Source organism: Pyrgilauda ruficollis, unplaced genomic scaffold (genome assembly GCF_017590135.1).
Source record: "Pyrgilauda ruficollis isolate IOZ18807 unplaced genomic scaffold, ASM1759013v1 scaffold10, whole genome shotgun sequence".
Classification (NCBI taxonomy): Eukaryota; Metazoa; Chordata; class Aves; order Passeriformes; family Passeridae; genus Pyrgilauda; species Pyrgilauda ruficollis.
In genome coordinates, this window is record NW_024508101.1 from 10,127,939 (window position 1) to 10,138,069 (window position 10,131).

General features: G+C 46.1%; 1 protein-coding gene and 1 long non-coding RNA gene across 2 annotated transcripts in view; both read left to right on the plus strand.

The window, feature by feature from the left end:
* Positions 1 to 3,609: 3,609 nt before the first annotated feature.
* LOC121353053 lies at positions 3,610 to 5,692 on the plus strand. The gene is made up of 3 exons (XR_005955027.1): positions 3,610 to 3,804; positions 4,797 to 4,853; positions 5,585 to 5,692. It is a non-coding gene; the product is annotated as an uncharacterized LOC121353053 (long non-coding RNA).
* Positions 5,693 to 9,360: 3,668 nt separating this feature from the next.
* The window catches only part of SLC41A3 (solute carrier family 41 member 3), a 26,834-nt gene continuing 26,063 nt past the window's right edge, over positions 9,361 to 10,131 (plus strand). The window contains exon 1 of the mRNA XM_041461742.1: positions 9,361 to 9,512. The gene's annotated coding sequence lies outside the window, so the exon portion shown is untranslated. The remainder of the gene's footprint in view (positions 9,513 to 10,131) is intronic.

The following is a 10,131-nucleotide window of genomic DNA, read 5'->3' on the forward strand; positions in this document are numbered from 1 at the left end:
GCCACAGGCTCCACACACCCCACAAATATGGGAAGCTCAGGGCTCACATACTTATGGCTCCCATTACTCCAAACCACTTTGCTGCCAGGTCAGAGCTTCCAGGCAGGGCAAGGCAGTGTCCATTCACCAGAGTCTGTCTCTTGAGGCACAGCAGAACATTAAACACGTGGTGCTCAGCAGGCTGGTTCTCCTTAGCAGCTTGGCTCTCCGCACAGAGAAACCTGTTTGGCTGTCATTTCAAGGACTCTGGTTTTTTGCTTAGCACACAGATACATAAATAGATCTCGTCTTAAGATATCAAAGCTGGTTTGGGTCCTATTTGTGGCAGAAGCTAACTGCTAATGGAATGAAAATCCATAAATGTTGTCGGCAGCTTTTATCACCCAAATCTTTAAGGAAGCTTTACCACAGACTGTGCTCAGTTGTTAACTGTAATTATCCTGGTAGCAGACATGAGAACACTGAGAACAGGAGAGTAAAATGCTGCTCAAACTAGCAGCACATGCAGATGTAAGTTTTGCTTTGCCTCCTCCAAAGCTGCTTTTTCAACAGCTGGGCTGTGCAGTCTCTGAAGTGCCCAGCACTGCCAGTATCCTTCAGAATCATATCAAAGCTTTTGGTAAACAGATTGAAGAGCTACTTAGCATATATCATGTGCTATGGCTGCTCATTGTTTCTGACCCAGAAGGGCTCTGCATTTAACAAAAACCTCTCACTGGTGATACAGGCAAGCAATGGTTCTCCCTATGGCCCCTGGCCATAGGGAGAACCATTGCTTGCCTGTATCACTGTGTAGGGGATTGAGTAATATTGTAGGTACAGGTTCTTGAGAAGCCAAGGCGTGTGGTGGCTGCTCTCATGCTGCTACGAGACCTGAAGGCAGCATGTGTGTTGTGCACCCTCTCTGACCATGCACTTGTTGCATTCAGGAACTGAGAATTTCCCTGCACCAAATAAGTGCACATGATAAGATGGCACACAAGCAGGAACAAGAGGCCTTTTCCCTTTGCCCAGGCTGCAAACGAAAGGAAAAAAACCCCAAGATTTCCTAGAATTATGTTTGTCTCTGGTGATTACATACACACTTGCATGTAATCAGAATTCTAAGCCATTTTTACAGAGTATCTGGGCTTGCCATATCAGGATGAGATCTCTTTGCATGGTGGGGAATATGAACACTCCAGATTAGATTCTGAGTCTGGAAAGATGTCCCTCATTATTCGGGACAAGAGGTTAGAGAATAATGAAATGTGATACAATCTAGAGGTCACAGAGTCTTTTTCTACTTGGTTTCCTACAGATACGTCTGTAGCTTTGTGTGAGTTAATTAGAGCTCCTTGTGTCTCAGTTTCCTTAATGCACCACAAGAGAAATGCAGCCTAAGTTGGAAAGGGAGATCTATGTGTGTGTTTTAGCCAAGTATCTCCAAAGTCTCTCACAAATAGAAAGTCAGTTTCAAAACAAGCTCAGCTGGACAGGGTAGAATGAAAGGAACAGAAATAGTGTCTCCTGCTCCTGGAATGTGCCCGTGTCTGGGACTGAATGTTACAGCAGTGCTTTGCTTTTTTCACAGCCTGGCACAGCAGTTCACAGCAGGGTAGAGGGATCATGCACTGCATACCTTTGAAGAAGAAGTGGTGATGCAAATTGGAAGAATGCAATCTACCCATGCTGGAACTCAGAGATTATCTGCATAAGGAGCTTCTTTCCTTCAGTCTGTACCCATGTTTGACAGCCTTTCTCAAGTGTCTTTTGCCTTTGTGCTATGGTGGCAGGAGACTGATTGCAGAGAGCTGTCAGAGGTGGGCAGGGCAGCTCCAGAAGCATCTGTGAGAGTCTGCCTGCATCCAGCTGTTTTCTGCACATGGGCACTGCAGCCACCTCACCACCCCCCTGCATGGAGCTACTGAGAAATGCATGCTCACGCTTCCTTTGAAGTGGGCATCCCCCCAGCAGATCTCATGCAGTGCTTCTAAACTTGCTGTTTAGGTGGGAGCCTGCCCTTGAATTTGGCCTCAAAAGGCAGAAGTGATCTTACTACAAGATCACAGGACAGGGGCTCATGTGGTACTGATGGCTGCAGCACAAAGCATCAAGTGTATTCAAACACCAATTCTCTTTTTCAAATACAAAATAAGAACACAGAAAAACCTTGAAAAATACTGTCTTCCTTTCCTCTTGACTGTACAATTCTAAGTCTGGATCTTCTGACAGGTTGAGAATAAACTATTCCCTCTCTAAGCAGTAAACAATTATGCTATGGGACTCCACTGTTTGGAGGACTGGACCTGGAAATATGATAAGTATAGTAGCTAATGCTCAAATAGAACCAAACAAGACCCCAAACCTAATACTACCAGGGTTAATCAGCTGGGGACACTTTCTATTAAATATAGAAACCACTTTTCCATCTCACAAGCCAGTTATAAATAAATACCTTTTCCCCTTTTTTTTTTTTTCAGGAGAGCCTGGCACAGCCCCAGTGAGCCTGATCAGCCTCTGCTGTGGAGCTGAGTAACAGGCAGCTGCAAACCTCCTAAAAATGTGAGCAGGCTGACATGCTGCAGCCCAGCTGCAGAGCAGGGACATAAGTTTTCCCCCTCATTTCTTTTTGCCTTTGGGTGACATGCTCTGAACAGGGCTGCAGTGGCTAAGGATGAGCAACATCCCTTTCTCCTGCCTGTGGAGAGCACACTGATGGGGAAAAGAAGCTGGGAGCTTTGCTTGGTGCTTGGGAGAAAAAGGAGAAAAGTCATGACTGAAACAGAACTGAAGTGCTGAAAAAGTTGTTGCTGTTGGTTTTCAGTGAGGAGAGTTGTCAGATTAGGACTGGCACGAATAAATGATACCGTGAGCAAGAGTTTGCAGGTGTGCAGGGCTGCAGCCAGGGAAGCACCCTGTGAGTGCCTGGTAATTGATGGGGAGATACCCCAGTATTTGCACTTTGAAGGGGACCGACTCTGGCTTCCATAATCTGCCTTTTTGTGCCTAATAACAGCAGCATCAGGACATTTATGTAACATTTATCAACTTTTCAGAATACTTCTTAACAAATAAATCTTCTTGAGGAAGCTCGTAAATTGCTCAAGGATCCTTGGAGGAAATATGACTCTGTTATTTCCATGCTGCTAAAATGTCTTCCCTGCCACCCAGCCCACAGGCAGGTCCTGCTCTTAGAAGGTGATCTGTGACATTTGTGTGTGCCTGTTCACAGCAGTGGAAGGACACTGGGCCCCCAGGTGACCAAGGGCTGAGTAAAGAGCACAGTCTGAGGGTTTGTCAGGGGTGTGAGCCCAGACCTTGGTGCCTCCCAAGGCTTCCAGAAGGTCTAAATGCTGTCCTGTGGGAGTTTTGCATTGAGACGTCTGGGGATTAAAATACATTTGCATAATAACTATGTGCAGTTTACACATTCATTTGGCAAGTCTTGAGACAGGGTACACAAAATGCACCTGCCTTGTTAGACAATTCCTTTGAAAAGGTGTCCCTGAAATCCTATAACTACATCTTTTAAAAGCCTATTTTTGGTAGTGAATGTGTCCACGCTCAGACTTCGTAGTCCTCTTTAAGCCCTGAGTTTCTGCTAAGACTGCCAAGCTTGAGGCTATTTCTTGTGGTGATCCTTGGGACACTTCTAGTGCAGATTTTGTTTTGCTAAACAATATTGTTGGGACTTCCCAGATGCTTTCTCAAGAAAGCTCCAGCTTTTCTGGAAGGAGTTCAGAAAGGAAAGTTTGTTGCTATTTGCAGCAGCAAACAGCTAAGAAATCAAAGGCAACAATTCATAACACAGATCAGCAAAAGGTAAGAATGAAACTGTTTCCCGAGGAAATATTCTAACAAACCAGAATGACATTTCAAAATGATAATTTTTAAGTCACTTAATAACATTCATTTCAGTACAGCCATGCCCTAAGGAATAAGTGTCTATATTTAATTCCTCTTAAGCAAGAGGCATTTGTCTGTAGGGAAAGGTTGCTTTGTTCATCTTCCTTGGGGGCAGTGACACAGCTCCAAATATATTCAATAGTATCCAAGTTTCTGCAAAACTGAGTGGTTTTGAAAGATGGTTTATTTTAAGAGCTATTAAAAAAAAAAAAAAAAAAAAAAAAAAGAGTAGAAGGATCACTGGCTTACTTTGAGGTATTAGTTCCAGGCAGAAGTGAATGGAAGAAATTATGCTCTTGTTACCTACATTTGGAGCTGCTGCATCCCAGCAGAAAGATTTGCTACCTCACCTCCATCATGCTCAAGCACCTCTAAAACCTATTATGAGGCTGTGTCCTGTACCAGGGCACTGCAAGTGTAAGTATTCTTGAATGGTTCTGCAAGGTGCCTGGAAGTGATCACTGCAAACTGGGAAACTGAGAAACACTGAGTACAGCTTTTACCTCATACTCTGGTGTGAACTACAGGGAACTAATTGCAGGGCTTAGCATAAATACAGCCATCTTGTTTCTCAGCAAAGGTGCAGTTATGCTAAATTAAACATGCTGAGATGACTAAGAATTATTATTCATCATGATATCTTACTGAATTTTCAGGGGTCAGGAAGATGACTCCCTTTTTAATACTAAAAATAGCATTAGCTGAACAGAGCATATTTGATGTAGTCATGAGTAAACTTGGGAGATGAAGCAGACTGAGTAACTGCCTGTTGGTAACTAGAAAAAAACTCTGCCCATGGCAAGGGGGTTGGAAATAGATGATCTTAATAATTCCTTCCAACTCAAACCATTCTGTGATTCTGTGAAAACACTGATTTTATTTTATTTTTTTCTCTCCCTCTTACTCAGTAGCCTGAGGTGTTGTTGGTGGTGAGCAATGTACCCTGCAGAGGCAGCAAAGCACAGGTATGTTCCAGGAGAATGGAAAAAGGCTGTGCTCTGTGTCACTGCTTGTGACAGAGTTATTAGTCAAAATAATGGAAGAGCTCAGAGGTGACTCATGAATGAAAATAACTGGGTAATTAACACCAGTGAACATTTATTTAGGGAAAAACGGGTCCCTTCAAATTAATGCAGTTAGGCTGACAGGTTACAGGCAGAGATCTGTTATTGATGGGCTGAAGTGACACTGTAACACACTGACAGTCTCCTGCTGCACAGGCAAACAACTTCAGGTATGAAAATCCATGGGCCAACGTGCCACTATTTAAAGGGCTAGCAGGGCTGAAATGGTCACTGGTTTGACAAAAAAAGTCTGCTGCCATAGGGCAGTTAGTTTGGTTCTCTCTGGATTCAGCACTGCTGGCCAGTACTGGGCTCTGTTGTTTTGCACTCTATTTGGAAAGTTGGTTAAGTGGGAAGTTTTGGGGAAACCCACACAAGGGAGTGGAAGCTAATCTGCTTCTCCTAATGTGAGGGACTCCAGGAGAATGACAAGAAGGGAAAGGGCAGCTTGGAAATGAGCTTGTATAGTCATAAAGATGTAACTACTTTCAGGGGCTGAAAACTGAAATGGGTAAAATTAAACCTCAAAAAGACATACTAACAGAATTTCTAACAGAAATGCTCCAGTTCAGCCAGGAGTTAATCCGAAGACATATTATCACACAGGACAATGGTCCTCTCTTGCCTTGCAGGATATCAACCATAGATGTGCTGAAACCACAGAGCTCCAGCCTGGGATCTCTGCCTTGTAATCAGATGGGTGAGGTTTGGGTTAAATAAAATACAAAATGAATACAATATAATCTGTTTCCTCACATTTTGCTTCAGGGCACTAACTGTGAGAAAATCACAAAGTGCTTGAATTCTTCCCAAGCTTGGGCAGTAGCCCACATCTCAGAGCAAGACAGCACATGAAACAATTCCTGTTTCCAAGCATTTCCTGTAAGGCCACCAGGTGCCTCTTTCCTGCAGTCCTGTAAGCTGTGCTGTTAATTCAGCATGGAGCTCAGTGAGGAAGGACAGATTCCCTAATGCATTTCTGTTTTCCCTACTGTACTGCTCATGATACTTGAGAGAGCCCAGCGATGTAAACACACCCAGATGTGTGAAGCATGCCCTTGGCCTCTCTGCCATGCTGCTCTGGGAGTGCTGTGGAGCATTTCCATTCTGGGTTACCAGTTTCTCTGGGAAGGGGGCTGTTTGGACAATAATACCCACGTGTGCAGCGAGCCTGGCTGCTTGTCCTTAAAAATAAAACAGCTGGATCCCATCCCTGGCTCACACTGTCGTCTTCTGTTGTGTGGTGGCACTGGCACCATGAAATGTCAGCTCTCAAAATGGAAATGGCTGGCATTGTTTAGGACTGATTCCAGCAAATGCCTTTTGGATAGAAGCACTCTTTTGCTGCCCCTTCTCTGTTACCTCGTGAGGAGAAGTATCTCAAATAGGTCATTGTTATGCACGGAGAGAACCCTGTTCCCTAAGCTCCCTGGGTTTCCAAGTAAACGAGCTTTGGAGGTAAGTTAGCAAAAGAGGCTGATTCATTAGCAGCAAGGGAAATCTGTGTGTTGGAGGGGAGCCCAGCTGCCCAGAGGGATTTAAGTAGTGACATGCTTCTCAAATCTTCATAGAACAAGCTGAGTGATACACACACAGGCTTGAACTGTATCACAATCACATGCTTGCTAGGCTCAGTTCTTATCTCATGGGTTTCTCTGGAGAGTATCAGTTGCTCCAGTCCTTCACAGGGCTTTAAAACTGTAAGGGAAGAAGTCACAGTGAGGTTTCCTTTAATGTGAGAAAATTCTGTATCTGTTTTCTTTTCCAAATTAGGTCACCTTGTAAGGCAGTTCTGGATGGAACTGGTCCCTGCAGTTATAGAGGCTGTAAATAACATAGGTATTACAACATGTTTGACAGGATTTCATTGCGCCATCACTACTCTGTCCGAATATCATATCTCAAATTAATAACAAATTAATTTTATCTGCTGAAAGACCCCAACTGTCACCCTCCTGCCCGGAATGAGATAATTCTGGGCAGTTACTCTCTTAGAGGAGGAATGGGGCCAGCACATTCTTCTGGCATCATTACTGAGGGTAGCACAGGGATGAACGCTCCCCTTTGTCCAATCATACAGAACTCAGGGAGGAGAATTCATCTCTTTGGAGCATCTTCTGCCTCTTTGTTGGTGTGTCAAGCACTGGTGCCAATTAGTGCCAGTGATGAGAAGGGCACTCCTCCGCAAGATCAGAAGCGAAATGCACAAACTGCTCCCACAGCTGTCGGATTATAAAGATCTCTGGCCCCTCCTGACCCGGACCAGATTTGAACCATTGACCTAGAAGCAAAAAACTTGACATCCCTGCACAAGCCGCAGGATAAACAGGACTTGCAGAGCCTCATTCGCATTCAGCTGCTGCCATCTAATGGCAGATGGGGAGTGGAAAGGCCTCAAGCAATAGAAAGCAACACAAATACCACTCTTGGGACTCTGGTAGGTGGCAAAACCTGCACAGATGGTTCTCATCAGAGTGCTGGGGAAGCGAGGGGATTTAGGCTGGTTTTATTCCTCTGAAGAATAGTTTGACTGCTGTGCTGCAACTCAACACAGAAGTGTCCCTCTACAAACACCAGGTCTTCGCACTTCTTGTGCTCTTCTCTGCTGGGTTGTTTCCATACAGGAAACCTGAGGGAGAGTCTGTTGTTGCAGCCTGGCTTAACAACTGCCCAAGGGCAAAGGCAACTGAGTGTTGAGTGCCTATAACAAGGGGAGGTGATGAGAATAAGAAGGTAGGAGGTGACACTTTTACTTTTTCTTAGTAACACTGGTTCACACAAAACATCTGGACTTTCCAGAACTTGTATCAGAAAGAGAAGGAGGTGGAGATTAGAACAAAATTAACACAGCTATCTAAAATTTATTTGGCCTGGCCTAGCAGACAATAAAGCTCACTTTCCTTCAAAGATTACATAAAGAAAACCAAAGAAAGGAGATGTCTCCTTCCCCCCCTTTAGCAGCTCCAGGAAGTTCCTCCTGTTTCCTGCCGCTAAACCCTCAGATTTATAATGTAAAAAGTATTGATCATGTATCAGTTTTGCACTGCCTGTGTCTGTCTATGCACATATCTCCAAATAATTATTTTAAGCCATGCTAGCTAACACTGTCTCACAGAGGAGAAAGGCTAGAGAATGCATATTTCTTTATGCGTCCCTGAGCTGCAGCAGGTGGGTATCCAGAGGCATGTCCCATGATGGGAATGCAGCCTGGTGAGCCATGCAGCAGTCTCCAACAGCCTTAACACAACCCCAGTGGTGACACGGGAGCTTGCAAGGCTCAGGAGTCCAACTAAGTCTGTGACCAGGGCTAACTGAAGTCATAAATCAAGATTTATATTTGAGAAATATCTCCAGTACTCCCTACTTACCCAAGAAATGCCATTTTATAGGAGAAAACTGGGAAGGAAATAAAAAAATCACAACTTCAGACAGACTACTGAAGAAAGCTGTAAAATACCACTCTTCTTGGCTGAGGGAATAATTGCTGGACAGAAAGTCCTGTTGTGAAGCAACATGGAGGTGACAAAGGGAATACTAATCTTATTCTTTTTTTTTTTTCCCCTGCTGAAGGAAACAGTCTTCAAAAGCACTGCAGCGAGAAACAGAAATGAGTGTATTGAGCCCTCACCTTGCAACTGCTGGTGCTGCCTGCACCTCAGGGAGAGAGCAGAGGAAAGCAGCACCTGCCAGTTGTAACTCGGGGGAGATAAAACATTTTAGCATGAGGCTGCTCAGCTTTGTGCCAACAGGCACTTCCCAGGCTGCAAGGAGCAGCTGAGCTATCCTGTCTAAAGGGTCACTGCAGCTCTGTTTGCAATCAAGGTCCAGCCACTGTTCCCTTACGTCAAAGCCAGGATCCATCCAAACAGTGTTGCTGCACTTCCGAGAAAGTGCAGCCTTGTGCCGCTGCTGAAAGGCAGCCTGAGCAAACAGAGCCCCTGGGGATGCTCCAGGGCTGCAGCCTGGCACAGCCGCTCATGGCACACGGACCGCACAGCCCTGGCAGGGCTGGGAGCTCTTGTGGCTGCAGCTCAGCCCCAGGTGTGAGATCCCCGTAGATCAGCTGCATTCCTGAGCTGGAAGCGTTACCGAAGTGCCCTTGTCAATCAAGTTCCCCGGGAGACTTTGTGCTTGCTCTGTAGATATTTTACTTTGAAGCTCATTGGTAAAATGATAGGAGAATACGCTTAACAGGTCTAAAACTGTCTTGGCAACGTTGTTACTTTTTGAAACCGTGTTCCTTCCCCTCTCGTTTCTCACACCAAGACACCGGCTTCTGACCACTCTCAGGGAAGTATTAGTTGCAAAGTAAAGACGTAAAATTACACCAAGTGAGTTGAAATTTAAAGCCTTGCCCTTACAGAGTGACGTTCAACAGCCACCGTGCACCCTCGACACGCAGCAGCTGCAGGGTTTCGTTACTGCCACTTACCAAAACATTCAACTCCTTTTGGTGAGCCCTGCTTTGAGCCAGGGGCACCATTTTATCTGTAAGAGCCCTTTAGAGTAGCATGACATCTGAGAGACTTCAGCAGGATATAAGTTTGCTCTGGTACTGAGGTATGGTTTAATATCCTCAATTGTTCTGGAAATTTGAGCTGCATGATTCAGGAGACTTGCATGAGTATGGTTACTCCAGTGCTTAACGAGATTTATGTGCTTAAAAGTGATGGGTGCTGTAATCACATTTCTAACACGCTGATGCAGAACGGGAGGGGAAGAAAAACCGTATGAACGGGAGCTGTGCCCTGCCGGTGGTGGAGGCAGGCTTCTGCACAGGAAGCTCGCAACACGAGCTCCCGCAAATGCCAAAACGAGGAGGAAAAAAAAAAAAAACCCCGACGAACCCAAACAGAGGAAACGTCTTTCCGCAGCTCTGAATTGCAGCCTCCTGTTTACGCTGCCCACGCTGGAAGCTGTCACCCTTTCCCTGCTATCCTCCCCGGGCTCCGGGAGCGGCGGGGGGACAGCGGGGGGACAGCGGGGGTGCTCCGGGCCCCGAGCGACACCCGTCCCTGCTGGGAGCGTCCGGCTGCGGCCGGGGGGTACCGGGAGGGGGCCGGGGGCGCTGCCGGCGTGGCGGGGCGTGCGGCAGCAGGGTGCGGGCACGGCGCCGGGGCTGGACCGGCGGCTGCCACTCACGGCGCCGCCTCCGCCTCCGCGGGCGGGGGCCGGGCTC